Source organism: Vicia villosa, linkage group LG1 (genome assembly GCF_029867415.1).
Source record: "Vicia villosa cultivar HV-30 ecotype Madison, WI linkage group LG1, Vvil1.0, whole genome shotgun sequence".
NCBI classification, from domain to species: domain Eukaryota; kingdom Viridiplantae; phylum Streptophyta; class Magnoliopsida; order Fabales; family Fabaceae; genus Vicia; species Vicia villosa.
Window position 1 is genome coordinate 139,284,243 of NC_081180.1, and position 10,457 is coordinate 139,294,699.

At 46.8% G+C, this 10,457-nt stretch overlaps 1 non-coding gene across 1 annotated transcript; it reads right to left on the bottom strand.

The window, feature by feature from the left end:
- Positions 1 to 9,482: 9,482 nt before the first annotated feature.
- On the bottom strand, positions 9,483 to 9,589 carry LOC131645319 (small nucleolar RNA R71). The gene has a single exon (XR_009296948.1). It is a non-coding gene; the product is annotated as a small nucleolar RNA R71 (small nucleolar RNA).
- Positions 9,590 to 10,457: the final 868 nt, after the last annotated feature.

Consider the following 10,457-nt stretch of genomic DNA (forward strand, 5'->3'; position numbering starts at 1 on the left):
GTCTCTGGGCCGTTGGCGTTCCCTTTCACTCTGGACGATGGTGGAAGGGTGGATTTGATTTATTTGTCGAATTCACTGTTCTTCCCTGTGTTTCAGGTGAAAAATGACTGATGAAACTCGTCCGACGGCGTCGGACTCGTCGTCCTTTACCCCTCCAGCCCGGCAAGAGGCGCCTCAGCTGGCCTGGGTGCATCAGGAAGCACTGGACATAGAGAGTTATTTTGTGGAGGAAAACTCTGATGTTTTTACCGAGGTGGGAGAAAGGTGGTGGGTTCTGATTCCGGTCGAAGATGACCGAATTTGTGATGTGTACACCCCGAATTTAATTCCCATGTATGAAGTTGTGTTTCGGGATTTGGGTTTTCGTACCCCTTTTACAGAGTTTCAAGTGGCGGTGCTCAACCATTTGGAGGTGGCTCTTGGGCAACTTCACCCAAACTCAATCGCTTTTATCCGGGCCTTTGAGTTGGTCTGTACGCATTTAAATATTGGGGCAACGATCCCTCTGTTCTTTTATATCTTCTGTGTTCTGCGTACGGTGAAGGATGGCCGTTATGGATGGGTGTCTTTAAAGCAGTCCAAGAAATTTTCAAGTCTTATTCTAACTCTTTTAAGGGTTATAAGCCTCTCTTCTTCCTCATTCGTCCTCATTCTCGGGAAGCTCAGGAAAGTGTCTTTGATCACGTGCCGATTTTGGAAGTCCATGGTCGTCCGGTGCTCAATGACATTGGGGAGCCTTTCACCTCCCGTCGGTATAAGTTTAGGTTTTTCTGGTCGCAGGACCACTTCAGATATGGGACCGATCAATATATCACCAGGCTATCGGATTTGGACGATGATGCGCGAGGGGATTATGCTGCTCTCCAGCGGTTCGTGCAGGGTCTTCCCGCAGTCGCCAGAGTGGATCGCTCGGGGATACCTATCCTTGGCGATGACGGGGAGCCTATCAGGGAGCCGGGGGTGATTAATATTAAGGAGCTTCTAGCCGAGGGAACCGACGAGGGGGCGTTTGCCTATTTGGGTATCTGCTCCTTCTTTTTCGTCCCGTCTTTTATTTTGGCTCTGCTGTTTTAATAGCTTTCTTTCTTAGTGGTTTTATGAGGGGCCAATTTCTTACGTTTTTCTTTTCCTTTTGCAGAGTCGATGGATCGTGCCCGTCATGACCGGATGCTTAGGCAGGCCAGTAAGTTAAAAGGGGTTGTTAAGAAGAGCGCTAGTCCTCGATTGGTTGTTGCGCAAAGATCCCCGGTGGGAGGCCCGGGTGCCTCCTCCTCTGGTGCTGCTACTGCTGCTGGTTCCCCCCTGAGGAACTCTGATCAGGACGAGTCTTTCAGGCCAGTTACGGTGCTTCCTTCTCCTCTTCGCCCACAGCCCTATCCAGACGCCTTGGTCCGCCGCAAGCGCCAGAGAACCGAAGCTGTGGACCTTACTCAGTAGGAAGCTGCTGACATCTTCACCCTCCCTTCGTGCTTTCTTCACCCCAGATTCTTCGAAGGTGGACCCTCCTTGACTATTCCACGTGCTGAATCTCTGCACATTGAGGGTTTGGAGCCTTCTGTTCGTCAAAGGTTCCTTGTGCAGGACGTTTCGGCCATGGTTCGGCTTCTGGAGATGGCCACTCTCTATGCTTGCTCGGCGCCTTTGTCAGCGGAGGCAGCGAGGTTGCTTCAGGAGCAGGTCAAGATGAAGGCCTCTGCCTTGGAGGAGAAGGGCCAGCTGCTGAAGGAACAGGGCGAGGAACTGGACGCTGTGAAGGCTCGGCCAAACGAAAAGGAGGCTGCTCTGGTGGACGTGCAAGGTCAATACACCTTGCTCTCCAGAACTCTGTATGGAACAATGCGGTCTTCCTCGGTTAGGGAGGCCTCTCTTCGCCGTTCTCAGGCTCCTGCTGAGGATGAGTCGGAAAAAGAGAATGCTCTTTTAACCGAGGTAGACTTGATTCAATATATCAGAGTCTTGGGGTGCGACTGTGTGGCGGCTGTCGAGGTTACCTATCACTCCACTGTGGCTCAGCTCAAATTGAAGAATCCGGGGGTGGAGTTGGTGATCGAAGGTACCGGGCCTTACCGCCGTGTGGAGGGCGACAAGATTGTTTCTTCGGCCTTCGGGGAGGAGCCTGTGACGCAGGAAGCCGAGGAGGTCCAAGTCGAGGAAGGTGTTTAAAGATTTTCTGTTTATGTGTCTAAGTGTGGGGCCTGCGCGCCTGTATTTTGTAATGCTGTTTTTTAGGGGGTATGCCCCCCATTTTCCATTTTGATTGTATGCACATTCACCAGCTCGGCCTAGATGGCCGTAGTTGGGCATATTTTCGGGTTTTTTGCCCGTCTTTATTTAAACGTACTTAGTTTTTAACGCTTATGTGAGTTTCTTTGGAACTTGTACGCATGCGTTATGCGTTTTTGGGAGATGTGTTATCGGTTCCCAACGTATTTATTCCCTAAAGGCTTTGTTTGTTTCCCGATGTTGCTGTTCCCCTTCTTCCTCTATAAAAGGAGGTCTTATGGACCTCTCTTTCTTCATTTCTCGCAGGGATGGGTGGAGCTAACAGGAAGAAGGCATCTTCAACCTCGTGTTCACGTGGAGTGAAAAAGGTGAAGGAGAAGAAGAAGGCTTTGACAGGCTCTTCTTCTCGTTCTCATGGCTCTCTTAGTTCAGATGCTCCTGCTCGGGCGACTGGTGTGAGAGTCGTGGTTGACGCGAATGGTTCTGAGACCGAGTGGGATGAAGATTGGTATAAGTATATTCACTCGGAGGAATTTGCCAATCGGGAGGAGTGAAGCGTTTTCCTTTCAATTGATGTTTGTTTTGTAATTTTCATGAATGATAAATAAAGTAATCTTATTGTGTTTTGCGGTTAATTTTGCATTTTCGGGAGTTTTTTGCTCGACTATAATGTGTTGATCGCCCAGTGTGTGGAACTGTGGTCGATTACTGGGGACATGTGTCTGGCCTATGGTGAGTCTCATATTTCGTTGTATTGAGCTTCGGGGCTCATGGCGTGAACGGTCCCTTCGCGAGCGGGGCGTTCTTCCATCATGGTACGTTTCTACGACGGGGATACTCTGTATTTAGGGCTCCTCGAAGAACAAGGAGTCTGCTCGATTAAAAGAGAGGGCTCCCGTTGTTTTGCTTTAGTCAGAGGTGCTCGGCGCATACCAGGCTGCACCTGTGTTTTTAACTGTAATATTGCTTAAGTTTTTCAGCGTTCCAAGGTCGAGCGAGTTCTTCTCCTTGCAAATTTTCTAGGTAGTATGCCCCGTTTTCTGTCCTTGCTCAGACACGATAGGGGCCTTCCCAATTCGCGGCCAGTTTTCCTTCTCGGGAATCTTTGTGGTTTCTTTTGAGCACTAAGCTGTCTACTTTAAATTCCCGTTTAATGACTTTCGCGTCATGTCTTAGGGAAATTTTTTGCTTGAGTGAGGGCAACTCCTGTTCGGATTTCTTCGCCCAGGTTGAGCTCCTCTCTAATTGCCTCACCATTGCCCTTTGTTTCGAGTGGTTCTTCGACGCGCCTCGAGGGCACGTGTATCTCGACGGGGATCACGACCTCTATTCCGTACGTTTTTCGGAAAGGAATCTCCCCTGTGGTTGAGTGTGGGGTGGTGCGGTAGGCCCATAAGACGCTGTGTAGCTCTTCGACCCACCCCCTTTTTATTTCGTTCAGTCTTCTTTTGAGGCCTCTCAGAATTACCCTGTTAGCAGCCTCTGCTTGCCCGTTCGTTTGTGGGTGCTCGACCGACGCGAAATGTTGCTTCGTTCCCAATTTCGTGACGAACTCTTGGAAGCGCCCGTTGTCTGTGAACTGGGTGCCGTTGTCAGTGATGATAGCCAATGGTACCCCGAACCGGGCGAGGATGTTTCTTTTGTAGAAGCGGAGTACGTTCAAGGACGTGACTTTGGCCAATGGCTCGACCTCGATCCACTTGGTGAAATAGTCGACCGCAACTATTAGGTACTTGTTCTGATTGCTTCCGGTCACGAATGGACCGAGGAGATCTATCCCCCACCACGCAGACGGCCAGGGAGATGATAAGGGCTTGAGTTTGTTGGGGGGTGCGAGGTGCATGTCCCTGAAACGTTGGCATTTGTCGCATTTCTTCACGTATTCTTTGGCGTCGTCTTGCATCGTCGGCCAATAGTAGCCTGCTTGAAGGGCTTTCCGAGCGAGTGATCTTCCTCCTAGATGTTGGGAATTGATTCCTTCGTGTATCCCTCAGAGTATGTGAGGAACTGTGCCCTCGTCTATACATTTGAGGAGGGGTATGGAAAATCCTCGCCGGTAGAGGCGATTTTCGACTAAGACGTACAAGCAGGCTCTCCTTCGGATGGTGGAGGCCTCTTTCGGATCAATGGGCAAGATGTCACTTGTTAGGTAATTGTATACGGGGGTCATCCAACCGGACGCGTCCCCAATTGCGCTTACTAATGACAATGAAGATGGGGTCTCTGTACTGGGTTTTGGCAATATTTCCTGGATTACGGATTTGTTACGTCCCTTCTTTCTCGTGCTCGCATGTTTTGATAGGACATCTGCCCGAGATTTGTTTTCCCCTGGGATGTGTTTTACTTTGGCGCTCCTGAATCGGGCCAGTCTTTCTTTTACGAGGACCAAGTATTCGGCGAGGGCTTCGCTTTTGACCATATATTCGCCTGAGATGTGGGATGCGACCAGTTGAGAGTCGGTGAACACCTCAATGTCTTCGGCTTCTAAGTCGTTTGCAAGGCGTAACCCGGAAAGCAGGGCCTCTTATTCGGCTTGGTTGTTGGACGTTTGGAATGATAGTGAGAGGGATACCTCTATGAGGGTTCCTTCTCCATTTTCAAGAATGATCCCTGCTCCGCTGCCAGTTGAGCTTGAAGCACCATCCACGTATAAGATCCATCTTCGGGCGTTGTTGTTTGTTGTTTCAGGGAAGGCCATTTCGGCCACGAAATCTGCCAAGACCTGTGCTTTAAGGGCTTTTCTTCCTTAGTATTTGATGCCGAACTCCGCAAGTTCCAACGACCAACGGAGCATCCTTCCGGCCATGTCGGGGCGTGCAAGCAATTGTTTCACAGGTTGCTCAGTTCGCACGACTATGGTATGTGCTAGGAAATAGTGTCTGAGTCTTCGGGCCGCGGTTATTAACGCGAGTCTGACCTTTTCGATCTGTTGATACCTGATCTCGGGGCCTTGGAGTGCTTTTCTTGTGAAGCAAATGGGTTTCTGGCCTTCTGGGGTTTCTCGTATTAAGGCCGCGCTGACGGCCTCGGTGGATACGCCGAGATAAAGGTATAGGATTTCTCCGGCTTCTGGCCTAGATAAAACTGGTGGGCTGGATAGTGCCTGCTTGAGGTGGGAGAGGGCGTGTTCGCACTCTTCTGTCCATTCGAAGGCGGTCTCTTTGTGCAGGAGTTTGAATAGTGGCAGGGCATGCTGAGCGGATTTGGCCACGAACCTGGATAGTGATGTGAGCGTGCCGTTCAAGGTTTGGATTGACTTCTTCGAGTTTGGAGTGGGCAAGTCCGAGAAGGCCCCGCATTTATCCGGGTTGGCTTCGATTCCTCTTTCTGTTAAGTAAAAGCCGAGGAATTTTCCTGCGCGGACGCCGAATGTGCATTTTTCCGGATTGAATCTCATTTTACACTTTCGGGCTTGCTCGAAAACCTTTTTAAGGTGGGCGGCGTGATCGGTTTCCCTTTGGGATTTGACGATCATATCGTCCATATAGACTTCGAGCATATCGCCTATCTCTGCTCGGAATACTTTGTTCATCATGCGCTGGTATGTCGCGCCAGCGTTCTTCAGACCGAAGGGCATTACATTGTAGTAATAATTGCCCGATTCGGTCATGAAGGCGTGTATTTCTTGTCAGTTTTAGCCATGGGTAGGGTTTAAAACCGGCAAAATTATCTACTAGTTTATCTATATTGGGCAGAGGATAAGCATCTTTTGGGAAAGCCCTATTAAGATCTGTGTAGTCAGTGCACATGCGCCATTTTCCATTTGATTTTTTAACAAGTACAACATTAGAGAGCCAAGTGGTGTACTTGGCTTCAGATATAAAATTGGCCTCTATGAGGTCTTTTACAGCTAGTTCGGCCGCTGCCGTTTTCTCAGGTGATTGTTTTCTTCTTCTCTGGGCGACGGCCTTGCAGGCAGTGTCGATAGTCAGGTGATGGCAGGCCATTTCTGGATCGAGTCCCGGCATCTCGGCGGCGCTCCATGCGAATAGGTCGGCATTTTCGCGGAGTCAAGCTTTGAGTTGTCTCTTAGCCAGGTCCGGTAGATCTGCTCCGATTTTTACTCCTTTGGTCAGATCTGTTCCGAGGGACACGAGTTCGAAGTCTCCGTCTGGGACTGGCCGGAGGATCCCTCCCGTTGTTCCTGGATTTGTGCTCTGCTCGTGGTCTCCCAAAAAACGACTGTCCAGGTCGACATTGTCGATGCGGGCCATTTATTTGTTGGGCTCGGAGATTATGCTGGTTGCCCCTTTGTCTTGAGCTGGTGTTTTCAACGTGCATAGGCCTTTGGAAGATGCTTCGAAGCATCTCCTGGCAGCTTCAATATCACCATTGATTGTTGCGACTTGTCCTTTAGTCGTACAATATTTAAGCTTGAGGTGCATGGTTGAAGGGACCGCGATTAACTCGGCCAGAGTGGGGCGTCCGAGGATGCACTGGTATATTGATGGACAGTCGATGACCAGGAATTGGACTTTCACTGCCCTTGTGGCTTCTGCCGATCCGATCGAAACTATGAGTTCCACGAACCCCCATGGCTTGGTTACCGTGCCGTTGAATCCTTGTAGATCCGACCCTACGTATGGGGTAAGGTGACTGTCGTTCAGCTGCAGCATTTTGAATAGTTGGGAGTACATGATGTCCACTGAACTTCCATGGTCGACCAATATGCACCGCACATCAAAATTAGCCATCCGAGCTCGGATGAGGAGTGGGATGGTCGCGTTAGGTGCTCCTCCGGGCAACTCTTCTTTGTAAAAAAAAATTGAGGAAGGACTTCCTTTGGCGTGGTCAAAGGTCGAGGCTATGTTCGCGCTGGTCGAGATTAGCTCGTCGAATTTGCGTTTCACGGATCCGACGGTCAGTTTGTGATAACACGATTTTATATCGTATATTTAGCTTAAAATCCATAGATATTTATAGCATTTTCCGTTTATTATGTTAATTTATTATGATATTACGCGTGTATTTGCTTTGTTTCAGGTTTTACACTCTTATTATGCCGAATTGTGAAAAAGAGAAGAAATGGAGCCAAAACGACCCTTATCTATGCCCAAAAGACGTAAATGGGGTGCTGAAGTAAAAAGGGAGTGCAATTAAGAGCCAAGTGTGCTGAAAGAGACCCAAAGACCCAATAGTGCAATCCAGCCCACGAAGGAAAGCAGCCCAAGCCAAACAAGTAAGCAGAGACGCACGTCTCTGCCACCTCAGCAAAAGGGAGACGCACGTTTCCACCTCCCTAAAGACTCTCCACTTGAGACGCACGTCTCAAGTCTTCCTAAAGAAACGGAGACGCACGTCTCCACGTCCCAGTCTGCAGAATCTCCTCTTTTCACGCAAAGCAACTGCAAAGCTTCCCCTATAAATAGAGCCAGCCACTTCACTTCAAACTGTCCGATTTCCTGCCAACGAAGTGCTGCCGAAATTGTACCGCGAACTGCTTTTTCTTTATTCTGCTTTCATTTAACCGTTTATTTTCTCACAACGATTTCTACACTGGAAATTGTTGTGAACTTTTCGTAGATCTAGCCTTACGTTAGATTTATCGTTTTATTTCCTTGTTTTTATTTTCTGCCATTTAAATTCCGAAGAACGATCCAGCCAACCTGTGGTGGAAGTTCGAGTACTTCAAGATTCAATTCAATTCAGATTTATTTAATTCAGGTTTTTATTTACCGCCTTATTTATATTATTATTGCATGATATATTATATGCCATTTAATATGCTTATTATTATGAACCGAACCGATATATGTATGTTTAATCGTATCAATATGTCTGGCTAAATTACTAAAGGTGTCGGTATGTAAAGTAAGTTAACCGTAGGGATCCGAAATAAATTGGCTTAATTATGTTCTATTAATTATCACTTATTTTTGGTTTGTATGTCTAGTTTAATTAGTAAGTCTTAAAACCAATAGAGCGAAAGTTTGAGGGGTTAGGACGGTCAAAGGTTAAAATCAATAGAGCGAAAGTTTGAGATCTTTAACCAGATAGTAGGCATAGGACATTAGTTTTAAGGATGGCGAAAGCGTATTAAAATTGATTGGAACTTATTTATTTTCAAAAATTGTTTTTACACTCGAGCGGGATGGCGAAAGCGTACGTTAGGGTTATTAGCTTGCTCCGAGTCAACAGAGCGAAAGTTTGAGATTAGGAGATTTAAATAGATAACAACCTCGTAAAATAGGCATTTTATTAATTACATTGTTTCCAAAAAGCTCTTCTAAAATCTAATGGGATGGCGAAAGCGTACATTAGGATTAGGATAGTAGTCTGAATCAACAGAGCGAAAGTTTGAGACGAGGATTTTTAATCATTGGAATTAGTAAAGATTTTTAATTTAATTATGCAAAAGCCAATGGACCTTCGGATTACCTTTAGTTAAACGAAATACATACTGATACCTGTCTTTTATTATTATTCTTTATTTTCTCACAATCACTTTCCCTTAGGAACAATCGAAATTTTATTACTCCTAGCTTTACATAGTAACCTTAGATAACGATAGATCGATTCATAGTCCTTGTGGATTCGATATCTTTTAAAACTACACGACACGACTGTGCACTTGCAGTTACCAGATTTATAGACACGTAAAGTCGCGATCAAGTTTTTGGCGCCGTTGCCGGGGACTATTTAAGTCGATATCGTAACTCACTGTTACACCGTAGAGACTAGGACAATTCTTCCCTTTCTTTCTGAACGATTGTATGCCAAATACTCGTTCAGAAGGAGGAGACTTAATACAACGAATTAACGAGATCGAACGTTTCATTAACGTTAAACGTCGAGCTCGCAATCTTCCCGAAGTAGCAGAAATTCCGATTAATCAGGAATTGATTTTTACTGATCAAATCAATCAAATCACCCCAAAGTTAGAGATGGCTGCTATTCGTCCTCTTAGAGACTATGCCGCTCCTTCGCGCGCTGAACCGCATTCAAGTATCGCAACACCTGCGATTGAGGCGAACAATTTCGAACTCAAACCTTCGCTGGTCCAAGCTGTTCAACAGAATCAATTCTCTGGAAGCCCTGTTGATGACCCCAATCTCCATTTATCCGCGTTCGTGCAATACGCCGACACTATCAAAGCCAACAACGTTAGTTCCGAAGCTATTCGATTACGCCTTTTCCCTTTCTCTTTGAGAGATAGAGCGAGAGCGTGGCTTCAATCCCTGCCTTCCAATTCCATAACTACGTGGGACGAACTGAAGAGAGTATTCTTAGCGAGATACTTTCCGCCTAGCAAAACTGCTATGCTCAGTGGTCAAATCAACGGATTTACCCAGAAAGATAACGAATCACTCTTCGAAGCTTGGGAACGTTACAAGGACATGCTTAGAATATGCCCTCATCATGGACTCGAACCATGGCTGATCATCCATACTTTCTATGGTGGTCTCTTATATAACACTAAAATGACTATAGATGCCGCTGCTGGCGGAGCATTAATGGACAAACCCCATGATGAAGCATACAAACTCATAGAGAACATGGCACAAAACCATTACCAATGGGGTGGAGAACGAGCTGCTCTAGAGAAAGCCCAAACCAAAGGAGGAATGTACGAAATAAGTGGTATAGACCGCGTTAACGCTAAAGTAGACGCTTTAACTCAAAAGATCAAGAATTTGACCATCACTCCTTCAGCCACCGCTGCCGCTGTAACACCTAACTGCGAGATTTGTGGATTGACTGGGCATGTAGTTGCTGAATGCCAACTCTTGACTGGAGTCCCATCTGATCAAGCAAATTACGCTCAAGGAAACCCTTATTCTAACACGTACAACCCTGGATGGAAAAACCACCCGAACTTTTCTTATAAGAACAACAATGCGTTGTACGCGCCTGGACAAGCACCTGCTGTACTACCTGGCTACCAAAAAGCGCCTGTAGCTGCTCAAAACACCCCTAGGAAGTCAAATCTAGAAATCATGATGGAGAACTTCATAGCTTCCCAACAACAAACCAATAAGGACTTCCTGAATCAAAACATCCACAATAGCGAGCAACTAAAACAACTATCGAACAAAGTAGATGCTTTAGCTACGCATAACAAAATGTTAGAAACTCAAATCTCACAAGTAGCTCAACAACAAGCACCTACTGCTGCCCCTGCTGGCACGTTTCCTGCTCAACCTCAACCCAATCCTAAAGGACATGCGAACGCGGTAACACTACGAAGTGGAACGAATTACGATGGACCCATAGATCCTAGAACTCAAAACGTA